Below are 17012 nucleotides of genomic sequence, written 5' to 3'. Positions count from 1 at the left end.
CAAATTTTAGCCTGGGGGGCAAGTCCAGAGCACTGGCCCATAAGTAGCGCATTATTATTATACAGAGGGAGCAGCCTGTGGTGTCATGGCATTACTATTATTATATTATACAGGGGGAGCAGCCTGTGGCGTCATTGCATTATTATTATACAGAGGGAGCAGCCTGTGGTGTCATGGCATTACTTTTATATTATACAGGGGGAGCAGCCTGTGGTGTCATGGCATTATTAATTATACAGAGGGAGCAGCCTATGGTGTCATGGCATAATGCCATGACACCACAGGCTGCTCCCCCGTACAATAATAATTATGACACCACAGGCTGCTCCCCCTGTATAATATAAAAGTAATGCCATGACACCACAGGCTGCTCCCTCTGTATAATAATAATGCAATGACACCACAGGCTGCTCCCGCTGTATAATATAATAATAGTAATGCCATGACACAAAATTATTATACAGGGGGAGCAGCCTGTGGCGTCATTGCATTATTATTATGCAGAGGGAGCAGCCTGTGGTGTCATGTTCCCCCTGTACAATAATAATTATGACACAACAGGCTGCTCCCCCTGTATAATATAAAAGTAATGCCATGACACCACAGACTGCTCCCCCTGTATAATATAATAATAGTAATGCCATGGCACAAATTATTATACAGGGGGAGCAGCCTGTGGTGTCATTGCATTAATATTATTATTATACATAAATATCAGGGTTTTTTTTGTGAGTTTAATGCTCACGTACTGTATTTTCTCCTGTCCTGCTGCGGGTCCCAGAAATTTCACTTCTGCTTAATTCTGCAGTGCGGCCCCCCAAATCGTCTAACCTGTAGCCTGCCGTCCTTCATCTGCAGACGCTTGTGTGGGAGGTGTCATCATCATGACGTCCACCCAGCGTCTGCCACTGCCGACGGATGAATAGAGGGAACAGGCGGCCGGGCCCTCCTCCACGTAGCCGTGGAGGCCAGCGGCCATGTTCCTGTGGCCGCAGAGATCTTTTAATAGACTACAGGAACATGGCCACCGGCAGTGCAAAAAAAAAACGGTAAGGCGGCCGTGGACATGGCCGCGGCTTGCAGCACACATGCCAGAGCGGCCTGGGGGGCAGATGGCACCTTTCCCCCCGCCCAGCCCGCCCCTGCACAAATCTAACTCTTCTCTGCACATGTTACATCTGCCTCACCTGCAGTGCACATGGTTTTGCCCATTTTCCAAAAAAAAATTGTACTGCGATCAGATCTGAATAAAGGCCTTCATAGCCATAGTGCTCAGACACTTCAGAGCCACAATTACTGATTTACAATTTTCTCTCCTAAGACCAGATATACTAAGCATGTAAAGTGATAAAATTGAGAGTGATAAAGTACCAACCAATCAGCTCCTACCTGTCATATTACAGGCTGAGTTTCAAAAATGACAGGAGCAGATTGGCTGGTTGTTTATCACTCTCCATGTTATCACTTTTGAAGCTTAGTGCATCTGGCCCTTAGTACATCTTGACCCTGGAGGTTAGGTTTAGTACCCATGGGGGTACTTTTGCCGCTTTGCGAGTCAACCAGAATAACCCCCTATATATCCAGTACTGAGCTGCAGTCTAACCACACCTAGCACAGGTTATTTAGGGAATTATGGACAAATCATCAAGGGTGAGTGAGTTGCAAATAGATTCTTTTTGCAGGCCTTTTCACTCTCACAGGGCAGCAATTATCTGATCGAAGGGCTCTGCAAATTAGCAGAGAACCAATCGTTTCTGAATAACCCCCTTCGTTCTTTATTACATTTCTGTAATGCATATTTGAGCTGTATACACTGTCTTCCTCTCAGCACCATCTATTATAATAATAAAGTATTACATAAACCAACAAGTATGTGCAGAAGCCATTCTTTGCTGCAGAATGCACATGCACTCCCCCCCCCCCCCCCCCCCTACCTGTGGCCCTTCTGTGAGAAGAAGCTCATTCGTGTCATTGGGTTGACGTTACATTCTACACTACCGGACTACCCCCAGCTGTGACACAACCTATCAATGTGATTAAAGTAATGAGAGCTCAGCATTTGCCAAGCCAAGCGCTCTGTCTGGGGTGAACTCTGCAGTCTTGGAATGTCCTAGTTGTGCGAACATGCGAGTACAGCCGGTTTAGTGACTTATTTCTACCGTTTCTCTAATTATTCATCATTCTCTGTGACACAATCATAGAAATGCTGCGTCTGCATGATCTTATTTATTCATAGCATAGAGAAAGATGTTGGTCCGATTCAGACCTGAGCATTTGCTCAGCGGATGATGATCGACAGACTGAGCTTGTGTACTGCCCATAGTACAGATGCATACCCTCCAACATGACCCATTCCATTAGGTACAAAATGCTCTGTTCCTGGACTTCCCTGCCAGCGGCAGTTGCAGAGGTGAGGCTCCAGCACAGTCCAATATTCAAAAAGGGGAGCCACACCTACTGCCACCCCAAACATCACTGTCCTGGACTCACTGAGCCCCCTCTTTTATTATTGAACTGTGCTGGAGCCCCACCTCTGTAACTGCCACTGGCAGGGAAGTCCAGGAACAGAGCATTTTGTACCTAATGGAATGGGTCAGGTTGGAGGGTATGCGGATACACGAGGCAATCCTGAGATAAAATCCTGCTGATTTTTGTGATCGCTGGCCGTTCCCACGGCGATTGACAGGAAGTCGGCGCCTGGGGGTGGAAAGAGGCTGCTAACTACAAAGAAAAACGCAGGCGTGCTAAGGAAAATGCTAGGAGTGTCCAAGAAAACCCTAAGCGTGTCTGAGCATTTTAGGGTGGGTGTGTGTGATGTCAGCTCCAGCCCGGTTATGGCTTTATCCATAGCACCGCAAAGTAAGATCAGTGCTGCGCAGCACCTGAGATGAGTTGTAGCCCGTGTAGATATCAGTTGTTGGTAAGTTACAATGGGTTTTGGTTGGACATATACACATGGCTGTGAATGGATGTGTCTCACAGCGTGCACATTATTGGCTTAACTGAATGCTGCAAATTCACGGCTGTGTGATCAGTTCTGAATCAGGCCCATTGTTGGACCCACTGAAGTGGTCTCTGTCATGGATAGGTTCATGCGATGCGACCGACCCGATTTTTTTATTGAATCAAATGTGAATAGGGTCCCTGGGACCCGATTTTACATTGGATTCAATGTAAAATATTCCCTAGACCCCCAATTTTACAGCGTAAACCCCACCCCACTATTGACGTGAACCCAAAGCGTGGCAAGCGCAGCGAGCCCGCGAGGGGCGGCGGTGCGCGTCCTCCGACCTTTTCATTCCCCTACTATCCACGTCGGCGTGGAGTTGAGAATATAAAGTGTGGCGAGCGCAGCGAGACACCGAGCCCGAAGCGTGGCGAGCGTAGCATGCCCCGCGAGGGGACGCGTATAACTTCACAGGTATACGCGTCCCCTCACGGGGCTCGCTGCGTTCGCCACGCTTCGGGCTCGGTGGCTCGCTGCGCTCGCCACACTTTATATTCTCAACTCCACGCCGACGTGGATAGTAGGGGAATGAAAAGGTAGGAGGACGCGCACCGCCGCCCCTCGCGGGCTCGCTGCGTTCGCCAACCTTCGGGTTCACGTCAATAGTGGGGTGACGACGGGGCCATATATAATGTGAAATGGGTCATATTGGCCCATTTCACATTTTTTACTATGTGAGATGGACTTTATCAAGTCCATCTCATCTTGTGCCATTATAATGGCACAAGACCGACGCGATGCTCCCGATTTCAATGTTAAAAATTATTTTAACATTGAAGCCTATGGGGAAATCGCGGGCATCGTGTCGGTCGCGTCGGGGCCAATGTTAATGGTCGCGACCGACGCGATGCCCCCGATTTTCCCTTTGCCGGCAAAATGGACCTGATTTCAAAGGAAATCGGGTCCATCGCGGGCATCGTGTACCTTAACTTAAAGGTACACGATGCCCGCGATTGTGGGCGTTCTAGGAAACAAGTACCGAATAATCAATTGTAAAGTGCAACAGAATTTGCTGCGCCACAGATCGGCCCACTCTCTTCATTTTTTGCCAGCGCGAGATAGCCGTAGAGCTGGAAAGCGCAGGTGGACGGGAACGCGGGAGCACCTCACACGCTCACGCGTCCCGTTGCCCGAGAAGTGTGTAGTCTTTGCTGGCGATGGATTCGCCACGCGCCAGCCATTGCCATCCTTCGGAAGGGGACGGGTGTGCACGAGGCCGGCGCACGTGCGTCCCCTTACAACGGAGCTTCCCCCACCACCCTGCCGCTGGTCTCCTCCCTGAAGTGGAGCCGGGCAGGTCATCACAGTCTCAGAGCAGCCAGGGACTTATTCAGCAACGGCGATAATTACAGGAATATCTGGCCTGTTGCTGATGTCACAGACCCTCCCCTAAAATACTTAGACACGCCTGCATTTTCCTTGACACTCCCATTAAACGGCCGGTTACCACCCCCAGACACCTACTTCCTGTCAATCACCTTGTGAATGACGAGCGATCAAAAAAGAAGCAGGCTTTCATCGCAGGATGGCCTCCGGCATGCGTACTACGGGTGCCGTGCAAATTAGCAGCCGTGCTACCAGGTCTGAAATACCTCTTTGGTTCGGATCTTTTTGGGACATCTGGACCAGCGTTTTATCCATGTAGATCCACTACATTCAGGTGAATTCAGATTTCTGGAGAACCGAACCTGCACATCTCTAGTGGTTCCTACTTAGGGCCCAAGTATTTCCCCTACGTAGGGGGAAAGGGAAATTGGAATCCGCACACAATTGTGTTATACCCTTTTATTGAATCTTGGTTTTTTTGGGGGAGGGTAGCAGCCTTTTATCTTGATGATTCAGCGGGGGTGCTATCCAGGCAAATTTTGTACAGCAGTAGACTAAAAGAGAGGAAAAGGGGTTTGCGCTGTGGATGCACACCGGGGAGATGTAGGTTTCATAAAGTTTTTCATAAAAATTAACCTTTATTGATTTATTCAATAAAGAGGTATTTAGTTCAACAACGAAGAAAATCACACAGAACGCGCTGGAAACATTGTATATACCAAAATAAATATTTATTATACTAATATTCACTGGCCAGTGATAAGGTACACAATTAAAAATAAAATTGCATAAGATTTGTAATATAAAAGAAAACATGTATTAATAAAAGCATGTAATCTGACACAGTAGGTGATTTTGAAGCGTCCCAGTGGGGATAGATGGTAAGGCAATATTGCTGTTTTCAGCTTTATAGTGTCCCCCTGGGGAGTGAATGAATGATGTTTGCTTTTCTGGCCAGATGCAAAAAAAGGTAGAAAAGTGCTCAATGAAACAATATGTAGTGACCGGTTTCATACATACATATTGTTTCATTGAGCACTTCCAAATCCCAAAATTCCTCAAATTAGTAAACAGATGAAGGGGGAGATTCTCTATGCAAGAAATGCGGTAAAAACCCAGTTATCGGGGTTTTTACCGCATTTTGGGATGCTGTAAGCATCCCCCGCCGGGTAACGCGGCGGGGGGCATCGCCAGAAAAATCTGGCGATGCCCCATAGAAGCCAATGGGCTTCTACCGCATCCCACCGCCGCCCCGCAACGACCCCCGCCGCCCCGCATCGCCCCCTCCTCCCTTACCTGTGTCCGGGCAGCACAGCGCAGTGCTGCCCGGACCTTTGACCTCCTCCCTGCACTGATCCTCTTCCGGGTGCAGGGAGGAGGAGAGCCCGCGCAGCAGCAGCAGCGCCGGGTGTGGGAGGGAGGGGGGAGCCGCCGGGACCTGCTGGGACCCGGCGACTCTCACCGCAAAGGACAGCTCTTAACGCAAGAGCTGTCCTTTGCTATCATTATCGCATATGTTAGAACATATGCGATAATTATAAATGCGATGGGCGGCGAAGGGGGGCGGAGATTCTTAGAGAATCTCCCTCGAATTCTGCAAAAACTATGTACAAAGTATTTGAACTGTCTGGGAGTAATTGCTGTAATCATTTTCTTTACTTGCGATTCCTGCAGTACTCACATCTGATTCTCACCCCCATGAAAGAGCTTGCCTTCTAGCTAGCAGCAGCTGTTTCTCCTGAGGTTGGCGGAGCATTGAGGTTCTCCTAGATCAGGGGTGGAGAACATCAGGCCCGGGGGCCGTATGCGGCCCCCGTAGGCGGTCTGAGTGGCCCACCCACTCGCCTGGTGGCATTGCCGGGAGTCAATTACAGGGGAATTCTCGCAAGAGGTCGGTAGTTCTCACGAGATTCCACTTCATCAACAGCAGCCAGAGGTTGTCAGTCCTATTCAGCGGCAGCCGCCGGAGACTGTCAGTCCTAGTCAGTGGCAGCCGCCGGAGACTGTCAGTCCTAGTCAGTGGCAGCCGCCGGAGCGTGGGGCGGCTGCAGCCTGACAATTTGTAAGATAAATTTTTACATATGGCCCCCAAAGGATTTTTTCCCCATACAAACGGCCCTTGGCACAAAAAAGGTTCCACACCCCTGACCTAGATGCTGATATTGGGATCTTGGTGGTATATCCAAATGATACAGTACAAATTCTCACTAGCCAGGGAAAGTAAATGTGATCTTTATTCACATCGGTGTGGACACTTCTGCTCACACAAGAATGTGTGTCCAATAACTGACAAACACTCAGTTATATATTTTAGCAAACCTCCATTACATAGTTGTGGGAACCTTTGCTGCGCATATGATTGGACATATTAGTTTCACACAAAGGGTCTAATGCTGACCTAGATGGAATTTGCATCTAAATAGTAAATGGAAAATGCTCGATGGAAAAAGGTGCATGTGGCCTTTATGACCTGGCCTTATACACAGCGACAGGATGCAAGGGTAGAATAAACGACTGTTTAACTGCTGGAATTCAGTAGTATATGGTGTGTACCTGAACATTCAGTAATACATGCTAAAATATAGTACACAATTCATAAACAACACAGAACATGTTTGGACAGTGTTAGTAAAAATGATTGTCATCTTTGTCCTCAGTTATATTCTATATAAGGGGTAGAGTACCCACAAAGAGGCCATGTGCAACTCTCCAATGGTCATGTGAAATATTTTGTATGTATACGCCCTTACTTTACTGTGACCGTTCCCAGATGTTACTGTACTGTGGCGGTTCTCACATGTTACTGTACTGTGGCCGTTCCCAGATGTTACTGTACTGTGGCCGTTCCCAGATGTTACTGTACTGTGCCTGTTCCCAGATGTTAATGTACTGTGGCCGTTCTCACATGTTACTGTACTGTGCCTGTTCCCAGATGTTACTGTACTGTGACCGTTCCCAGATGTTACTGTACTGAGGCTGTTTGCAGATGTTACTGTACTGAGGCTGTTCCCAGATGTTACTGTACTGTGGCCGTTCCCAGATGTTACTGTACTGTGGCTGTTCCCAGATGTTACGGTACGGCAGCCGCTCCCATATGTTACTGTACTGCGTCTGTTCCCAGATGTTACTGTACTGTGGCCGTTCTCACAAGTTACTGTACTGTGGCCGTTCCCAGATGTTACTGTACTGCGGCTGTTCCCAGATGTTACGGTACGGCAGCCGCTCCCATATTTTACTGTACTGCGGCTGTTCCCAGATGTTACTGTACTGGAGCGTGGGGCGGCTGCAGCAGGACAATTTGTAAGAGAAATTTTTACATATGGCCCCCAAAGGATTTTTTCCCCATACAAACGGCCCTTGGCACAAAAAAGGTTCCACACCCCTGACCTAGATGCTGATATTGGGATCTTGGTGGTATATCCAAATGATACAGTACAAATTCTCACTAGCCAGGTAAATTAAATGTGATCTTTATTCACATCGGTGTGGACACTTCTGCTCACACAAGAATGTGTGTCCAATAACTGACAAACACTCAGTTATATATTTTAGCAAACCTCCATTACATAGTTGTGGGAACCTTTGCTGTGCATATGATTGGACATATTAGTTTCACACAAAGGTTCTTATGCTGACCTAGATGGAATTTGCATCTAAATAGTAAATGGAAAATGCTCGATGGAAAAAGGTGCATGTAGCCTTTGTGACCTGGCCTTATACACAGCGACAGGATGCAAGGGTAGAATAAACGGCTGTTTAACTGCTGGAATTCAGTAGTATATGGTGTGTACCTGAACGTTCAGTAATACATGCTAAAATATAGTACACAATTCATAAACAACACAGAACATGTTTGGACAGTGTTAGTAAAAATTATTGTCATCTTTGTCCTCAGTTATATTCTATATAAGGGGTAGAGTACCCACAAATAGGCCATATGCCACTCTCTAGTGGTCATGTGAAATATCTTGGATGTATACGCCCTTACTTTACTGTGACCTTTCCCAGATGTTACTGTACTGTGGCCGTTCTCACATGTTACTGTACTGTGGCCGTTCCCAGATGTTACCGTACTGTGGCCGTTCCCAGATGTTACTGTACTGTGGCCGTTCTCACATGTTACTGTACTGTGGCCGTTCCCAGATGTTACTGTACTGTGCCTGTTCCCAGATATTACTGTACTGTGGCCGTTCCCAGATGTTACTGTACTGCGGCCGTTCCCAGATGTTACTGTACTGCGGCCGTTCCCAGATGTTACTGTACTGCGGTCGTTCTCAGATGTTACTGTACTGCGGCCGTTCCCAGATAGTACTGTACTGTGGCCATTCCCAGATGTTATTGTACTGTACTGCGGCCATTCTCAGATAGTACTGTACTGCGGCCGTTCCCAGATGTTACTGTACTGCGGTCGTTCTCAGATGTTACTGTACTGTGGTTGTTTCCAGATGTTACTGTACTGCAGCCATTCCCAGATGTTACTATACTGCGGCCGTTTTCAGATGTTACTGTACTGCAGCCATTCCCAGATGTTATTGTACTGTACTGCGGCCATTCTCAGATAGTACTGTACTGTGGCCAATCCCATATGTTACTGTACTGCGGCCGTTCCCAGATGTTACTGTACTGCGGCCGTTCCCAGATGTTACTGTACTGAGGCCAATCCGAGATATTACTGTACTGCGGCCATTCCCAGATAGTACTGTACTGTGGCCATTCCCAGATAGTACTGTACTGTGGCCATTCCCAGATAGTACTGTACTGTGGCCATTCCCAGATGTTAACTTCAGTCCCCTGTGCCACCCCCCTTAGCAGTAAAGGTAATAATCCCATAATACAGTACATGTCTGACTCTGTGTTTATATGTAGCCGAAAAACACAATCTGCCAGAATAAAATGTGCACATTGTGTTTCTGTCTATTTCTGCAGAAGCCCCAGAATGCATTAGTACTGTGCTTACTTTAACAGATAAGAAACACCAATTTCTTTCAAGGTTAAGGAAATACAGTATGTCCTCATTAGCACTTTAAGTTCATATAAGACATTCCATTTGCTACTACAAATACAAACAGGACAAATAATGCAACAGAATTACCTAATTTGAATGTAAACTTTTCTTCTTATGTTGATAGGGGCAGATTTGAACTTGCTTTTGGCCTGATTTGGATTTGTAGCACGTGTTGGTTTATGTACAATGTGATGGTCTGTGGTCTTTTAATGCATTGGACCATGTGCAGAGCTGGTCCTGCGTGATCACTCACGGCCCCTCTTAGTACTTGTGGGCAGTACCATTCTACAAAGCGGGAATGGTACTGCTCGAAAGCCGCCCAGTGTGTACAGGGCAGCGATGAGCGCTCTCCTGCATCATCGCTGGTCCGGCCGCTCATCTGCTGGTATCTACAAAATTTGCAGCCTTGCTAACATTTCTGAATCAGGCCCAAAAGCCATTGACAAATGCGCACACAAAAGATTCCTGTTTAGCACTCACATGTATCCACCATCTGGTGACTATATAGACTGACAATGGGCCTGATTCTGGTGGACTTGTAAGCTGCGAAGATCCAGTACCAAAGTTGTTTATTAAAAGTCTCTTTTCAATAGATCAAAGATTTTTTCATGAAGATACATGAATCGCAACACAAACGCGTTTCGCCTATACAAAGGCTTCGTCAGGGGTTTGCTGCAGAATTGTACATAAACAATAGTTATTACAGCCGCACAGAGCACATCACAGCACATGGAGCATCGCAGCAGCAGCAGAAGCAGCATTACCAGTCTGTTTATAGCCTGTACCCAACACTACAGCAACAGTCTGTGCTGCAGGAACTCTCCACACTGTGTTCACAGCCTCATCTGCAGCAACACACTCTGGCTGTCACGCGGTGTGTCCCACAGCATCACCCTCAGCCTGACTGTTTGGCAGACCTCAAACCTGACCTGCACCATCATGTGTGCTTCCAGCAACTGGTCTGATAAGGAGGTACTTGAGCTATTGCAAATCAGGGCAGATGAGGAGTTTCGGCATCAGATGACCGCCACCGCTAGGGATGCGGTGGTGTATCGCAATATTGTGGAGATACTGGAATCCATAGCATGCAACAACAGGTTGTGTATAAATTGAAATCTCTACGGAAGCAGTTGAGCAAAGTCCTGAAGCGCAAGAAATAGGTCAGTGACCACTTACCAAGAGAATACTCCCCCGCCAAAATCTTCTGGGTTCACTTTAAAGTAAATGACGTATTGGTCTGGGGTCTTACTAGCCAGAATGCCACCACTGGCGATTGCCGGTGAAGAGGTGCTCCTTCTGACTGGGACACATGAGCATCTCACATGCAGGCGTGGAGCGGATACCCTGCCCGACTCTGCTTCAGGGAGGCGGGGTGTGCGGGGAGGTACCGGAGAGCTCCGGCGGAACAGGGCGAGTTTGTCCATTTCCTATTTACAGTACTATCATATTGCAAAATACTGTTGTATATATGTGTTATATTCCTAATGCGAGTATTCCAATGGTTAAAGCAAGTATCCCTATGGCTAATGTGAGTATCCCTATGGCTAATGTGAGTATCCCTATGGCTAATGTGAGTATCCGTATGGCTAATGTGAGTATCCGTATGGCTAATGTGATTATCCTTATTGTTAATGTGAGCATCCCTATGGCTAATGTGAGTATCCCTATGGCTAATGTGAGTATACCTATGGCTAATGTGAGTATCCCTATGGCTAATGTGAGTATCCCTATGGCTAATGTGAGTATCCCTATGGCCAATGTGAGTATCCTTATGGCTAATGTGAATATCCCTATGGCTAATGTGAGTATCCGTATGGCTAATGTGAGTATCCTTATGGCTAATGTGAGTATCCTTATGGCTAATGTTAGTATCCTTATGGCTAATGTGAGTATCCCTATGGCTAATGTGAGTATCCTTATGGCTAATGTTAGTATCCTTATGGCTAATGTGAGTATCCCTATGGCTAATGTGAGTATCTTTATGGCTAATGTTAGTATCCCTATAGCTAATGTGAGTATCCCTATGGCTAATGTGAGTATCCCTATGGCTAATGTGAGTATCCCTATAGCTAATGTCAGTATCCTTATGGCTAATGTGAGTATCCCTATGGCTAATGTGAGTATCCCTATGGCTAATGTGAGTATCCCTATGGCTAATGTGATTATCATTATTGCTAATGTGAGTATCTCTATGGCTAATGTGAGTATCCCTATGGCTAATGTGAGTATCCCTATGGCTAATGTGAGAATCCTTATGGCTAATGTGAGTATCCCTATGGCTAATGGGAGTATCCGTATGGCTAATGTGAGTATCCGTATGGCTAATGTGAGTATCCGTATGGCTAATGTGAGTATCCCTATGGCTAATGTGAGTATCCTTATGGCTAATGTGAGTATCCCTATGGCTAATGTGAGAATCCTTATGGCTAATGTGAGTATCCCTATAGCTAATGTGAGTATCCCTATGGCTAATGTGAGTATCCCTATGGCTAATGTGAGTATCCTTATGGCTAATGTGAGTATCCCTATAGCTAATGTGAGTATACCTATGGCTAATGTGAGTATCCATATGGCTTATGTGAGTATCCTTATGGCTAATGTGAGTATGCCTATGGCTAATGTGAGTATCCTTATGGCTAATGTGAGTATCCCTATGGTTAATGTGATTATCCCTATAGCTAATGTGAGTATCCCTATGGCTAATGTGAGTATCCCTATGGCTAATGTGAGTATCCCTATAGCTAATGTGAGTATCCCTATGGCTAGTGTGAGAGTCCCTACGGCTAATGTGAGTATCCTTATGGCTAATGTGAGTATCCTTATGGCTAATGTGAGTATCCCTATGGCTAATGTGAGTATCCCTATGGCTAATGTGAGTAGTATCCGTTGGCTAATGTGAGTATCCCTATGGCTAATGTGAGTATCCCTATGGCTAATGTGAGTATCCCTATGGCTAATGTGAGTATACCTATGGCTAATGTGAGTAACCTTATGGCTAATGTGAGTATCCCTATGGCTAATGTGAGTATCCCTATGGCTAATGTGAGTATACCTATGGCTAATGTGAGTATTCCTATGGCTAATGTGAGTATCCCTATGGCTAATGTGAGTATCCTTATGGCTAATGTGAATATCCCTATGGCTAATGTGAGTATCCTTATGGCTAATGTGAGTATACCTATGGCTAATGTGAGTATCCTTATGGCTAATGTGAGTATCCCTATGGCTAATGTGAGTATCCCTATGGCTAATGTGAGTATCCTTATGGCTAATGTGAGTATCCTTATGGCTAATGTGAGTATCCCTATGGCTAATGTGAGTATCCTTATGGCTAATGTGAGTATCCCTATGGCTAATGTGAGTATCCTTATGGCTAATGTGAGTATCCCTATGGCTAATGTGAGTATCCCTATGGCTAATGTGAGTATCCCTATGGCTAATGTTAGTATCCCTATGGCTAATGTGAGTATCCCTATGGCTAATGTGAGTATCCTATAGCTAATGTGAGTATCCCTATGGCTAATGTGAGTATCCCTATAGCTAATGTCAGTATCCTTATGGCTAATGTGAGTATCCCTATGGCTAATGTGAGTATCCCTATGGCTAATGTGAGTATCCCTATGGCTAATGTGAGCATCCCTATGGCTAATGTTAGTATCCTTATGGCTAATGTGAGTATCCTTATGGCTAATGTGAGTATCCCTATAGCTAATGTGAGTATTCCTTATGGCTAATGTGAGTATCCATATGGCTAATGTGAGTATCCTTATGGCTAATGTGAGTATCCTTATGGCTAATGTGAGTATCCCTATAGCTAATGTGAGTATTCCTTATGGCTAATGTGAGTATCCATATGGCTAATGTGAGTATCCTATAGCTAATGTGAGTATCCCTATGGCTAATGTGAGTATCCCTATAGCTAATGTCAGTATCCTTATGGCTAATGTGAGTATCCCTATGGCTAATGTGAGTATCCCTATGGCTAATGTGAGTATCCCTATGGCTAATGTGAGCATCCCTATGGCTAATGTTAGTATCCTTATGGCTAATGTGAGTATCCTTATGGCTAATGTGAGTATCCCTATAGCTAATGTGAGTATTCCTTATGGCTAATGTGAGTATCCATATGGCTAATGTGAGTATCCTTATGGCTAATGTGAGTATCCTTATGGCTAATGTGAGTATCCCTATAGCTAATGTGAGTATCCTTATGGCTAATGTGAGTATCCTTATGGCTAATGTGAGTATCCCTATGGCTAATGTGAGTATCCTTATGGCTAATGTGGCTAATGTGAGTATCCTTATGGCTAATGTGAGTATCCTATGGCTAATGTGAGTATCCCTATGGCTAATATGTTTGTACTGCACATGCGCCAGTGATGACAGAAGCTTATGGTGACACTGGCACCAGGAAACAGGGGGAGAGGGGCAGGGGGAGATGGGTTCCTGAGCCGCCACTGGTAGTTACCAACCTTATATCTTGATTGACGAGCTGAAAACTCATTAATCAATCCTTCCCAACAAGCTTGCTGCTTAGGTGTCATCATTTTGTTTGCTTCCCATGTTCATCTAATAAATGTATCTAATATACGACCACATCTTACACAAGACACTGCAAAAACTCTAATCCATAATAACATTTACCAAAGTAAATAATAAGGTTTAATTCTCCCCTATTGTCTCATATCCTCCTTGATAAATGCTCCCTTGTTCAGAAGCCAGATGGACGGTATCGGGAAACCCTTTGCTCCTATGCCGTAACAATGGCCTTTCTGTACAAAGTTAAATGCTATTGTTGGCTGTCGCTTCCTGTCGTGTTGGAGGTGAAAATTTAAAACGGCACTCATAAGTAAGTAATAATCATCAGCGTAATGCCTGCCAAACCGTGCACTGGCTGCAAGTGCCGCTTTACATTTTCATCTCTAACCTTCTGTAAAGTTGTTTGTGTCTGATTTGAAATAAAGCAACAAAAAAAAAAAGAATTCAAATAAAACTAACTTTGCAACATTAGCCAACCAATCATCTTGTAATGACAGAGCTGATTGGTTGCTCTGAGTAACTTTTTTTTTAATCTCTCTCCAACATTTGATAATCCCCCTCTTAGCATTGGACACAAATTGCATGTTCTGCATGTATCATCAAAATAAAGAAAGTTTGCTACCTACTTATGGGGCCTACACACAGGGAGATTATCCTGAGCGATGCTAAATCGCCCAGCACACAGCGCTGCACAGCAAGGTGACAGTATTGTGCGCTGAGCAATCGGTCAGGGCCAGTGTTCTCCGATGAGAACACTGGCCCTGACCTGTGATCTAACTGGATATATTTAGCATGCTGGATATTAATCACCGGGCAATAGCGACGCGTGGGGCCACACGTCGCTATCGCTATGCAGGGCCGGATTAAGCCTTCAGGGGATTCCGGGGTCACTGTAGACAGGGGAGCCCCCTCCCACTTGTCATTACTCGCTGCAGAATATTGCAAAACAGGGGGATTAATATAAACATATATATATATTTATTACCACATGAAAAGCCTGTGTTTGTCCCTCTGTACATTACTCTGTAGGAGCCCTGCTGCTCAGTGCTGGCCCTAATTAAAAACCCTCCCATGACGAGGCTGCTGCTGCTGTTGTTCTCCATGGGCCTGAGAAGCATATGATGAGCTTCACCAAGCAGAGCTCAGCACAAGCCTCTCAGCCTCTGATCTCTTGTCTCATGGGACTTAGTCAACTCCCAGTAATACACTGCACAGTGTGCCTTGGCTCAGTACCATTAATCATTGTCACATTGGTAGCTAGGTGAAGCTGCAGCACTACCCCACTGCCATGCACAAATCTAGATAGAGGGGGGGCCCAGGGTTACTGGCCCCCTGTGCCTATCCCCCCCTTAATCCGGCCCTGTCGCTATGGCCCCTACCCACGATGTAGGGACATTTTCTAGGCGATCTGCCCTGAAATCACCCCCTGTGTTGGCCCCATAAGACGCTTCACAATGATCAGCAGATTGAGGTCACAGAATCTTCATTTCACACAAACGTAAGCAATTAATCACTGCCGGTTCTAGAGAGCGACATGGTTGAATGCAAGAATACTGTGTATGTTAATAAAATTAGGCTTTCACTTATTGTTTACTATTAATGGTACACTATCTAAAGCCGGGTCATTTTAGTTGTCATTCTCGAGCCAGACTGAATCCTCACACAATTACACTACTGATAGCAATCTGCACAGATTATATCCTCACTCCTCTACCTAAATAGGAATGTACTAACAAAGGTTCTAGAGTTGAGTAGACAATATTACAATGTGCATGAAGTGCGTAGTGCGCAATGGGACCCAGCAGGTTAGCCTGCATCAGCAAGAAACGATGTTCTCCACCATCTGTACATGCAGGACGACAGAGGGAATGCACATAGTGAATTATATAGGGCCTTATCCAGTATCAGATCAGCAGAATCTGCTACTGCTAACGATTGAATATTGAGCACCACCCAGCACTAGGCAAGGCTGCCCAGCATGTTACGGACCACCCAGCAATGCAATCACAATCTAATTGCAATCAGAGTAAGTAGGATGGGATATCATGCAGCTCATAGGACAACACAGGGGGGGGACGGGGGGGGGGACACACACTGAAATAGCTCATTGCCAAGGGGGAATGCAGCCCGCTCCCCCACCCGCCTAGCTCTCCCGCTGTGCCCGGCTAAGCCAGTATCTTCTGCTATTTTCAATTCTCAAGTCTCCCGCTGGACCGCTAGCCAATAGGCGCTCGCAGTTCAGCAGCCAATGGTGCTTCTGATTGGCTGCTGGACCGCAAGCGCCTAGCGGTCCAGTGGTAGACTTTAATTGAAAATAGCGGCGGACTCCAGCCGGGCACAGCTCTGCCCTTGCTACACCCTGTGTCCATTAGCTTCTTTTTTTGCTCTGTATTACAAAACTCGCTATTAGGGCAAAACTAAGGGCTACGACTTAAGGTGGATGCACTTTAGATGACTTCCAAGTGATGCGATGTTGTGAACGACTTCTCTAATAAATCCTGGAGCTCCTGGACAAACGATATTGGTCTAATCCAGCCTGTATAGCTAATCTGTAAAGTTGCAGTTCAGCGCGAGTAGATAGCCGCAAGCCCGACAGAAAGAGAAAACACACCGCGCAAATCTGTGAATGAATTGCAAATGGTTCACAGTAAGAAGTATATTGAAAAAATAAAAACAGGAATAACAAATGTATTTTTTAATATAAACAGTAAAAGCCAGACTGTAAGACATTGTAACGGTTGACATTTAAGACTATTTTTTATTGTATATCATGTTTCATGAAGAGAAACCCCAAAACAATAATGTAACATATATATTTGAAGATTTCATTAAAAATAAAATTCCTGTAAGGATACACAGCGCCTCTATGAGAGTTAGTTATACATCTCTGTCATCAAAGTACAGTTCTGCTCTGTAAGAAAAAAAGATCCCAGGTTAACTAAGGCAATGGGGGGTTATGTTCAAGACCAAAGAAAACGACTGCAGGGATTACGCTACAGAATTAGTGCTAAAATGGTCCTAAAAGTGCATTAAAGATTGAGGGGCAGATTTATTAAGCTTGGAGAAGAGATAAACTGGAGAAAAAGCTGAGAAAAGGTAAATGGAGATAAAGCACAGCCAATCAGCTGTGTTTGA

The sequence above is a fragment of the Crinia signifera genome, chromosome 11 (genome assembly GCF_055691185.1).
Source record: "Crinia signifera chromosome 11, ASM5569118v1, whole genome shotgun sequence".
In the NCBI taxonomy this organism is placed as follows: Eukaryota; Metazoa; Chordata; class Amphibia; order Anura; family Myobatrachidae; genus Crinia; species Crinia signifera.
The sequence above is the reverse complement of the archived record's forward strand: the minus strand, read 5'-3'. Positions refer to the sequence as shown.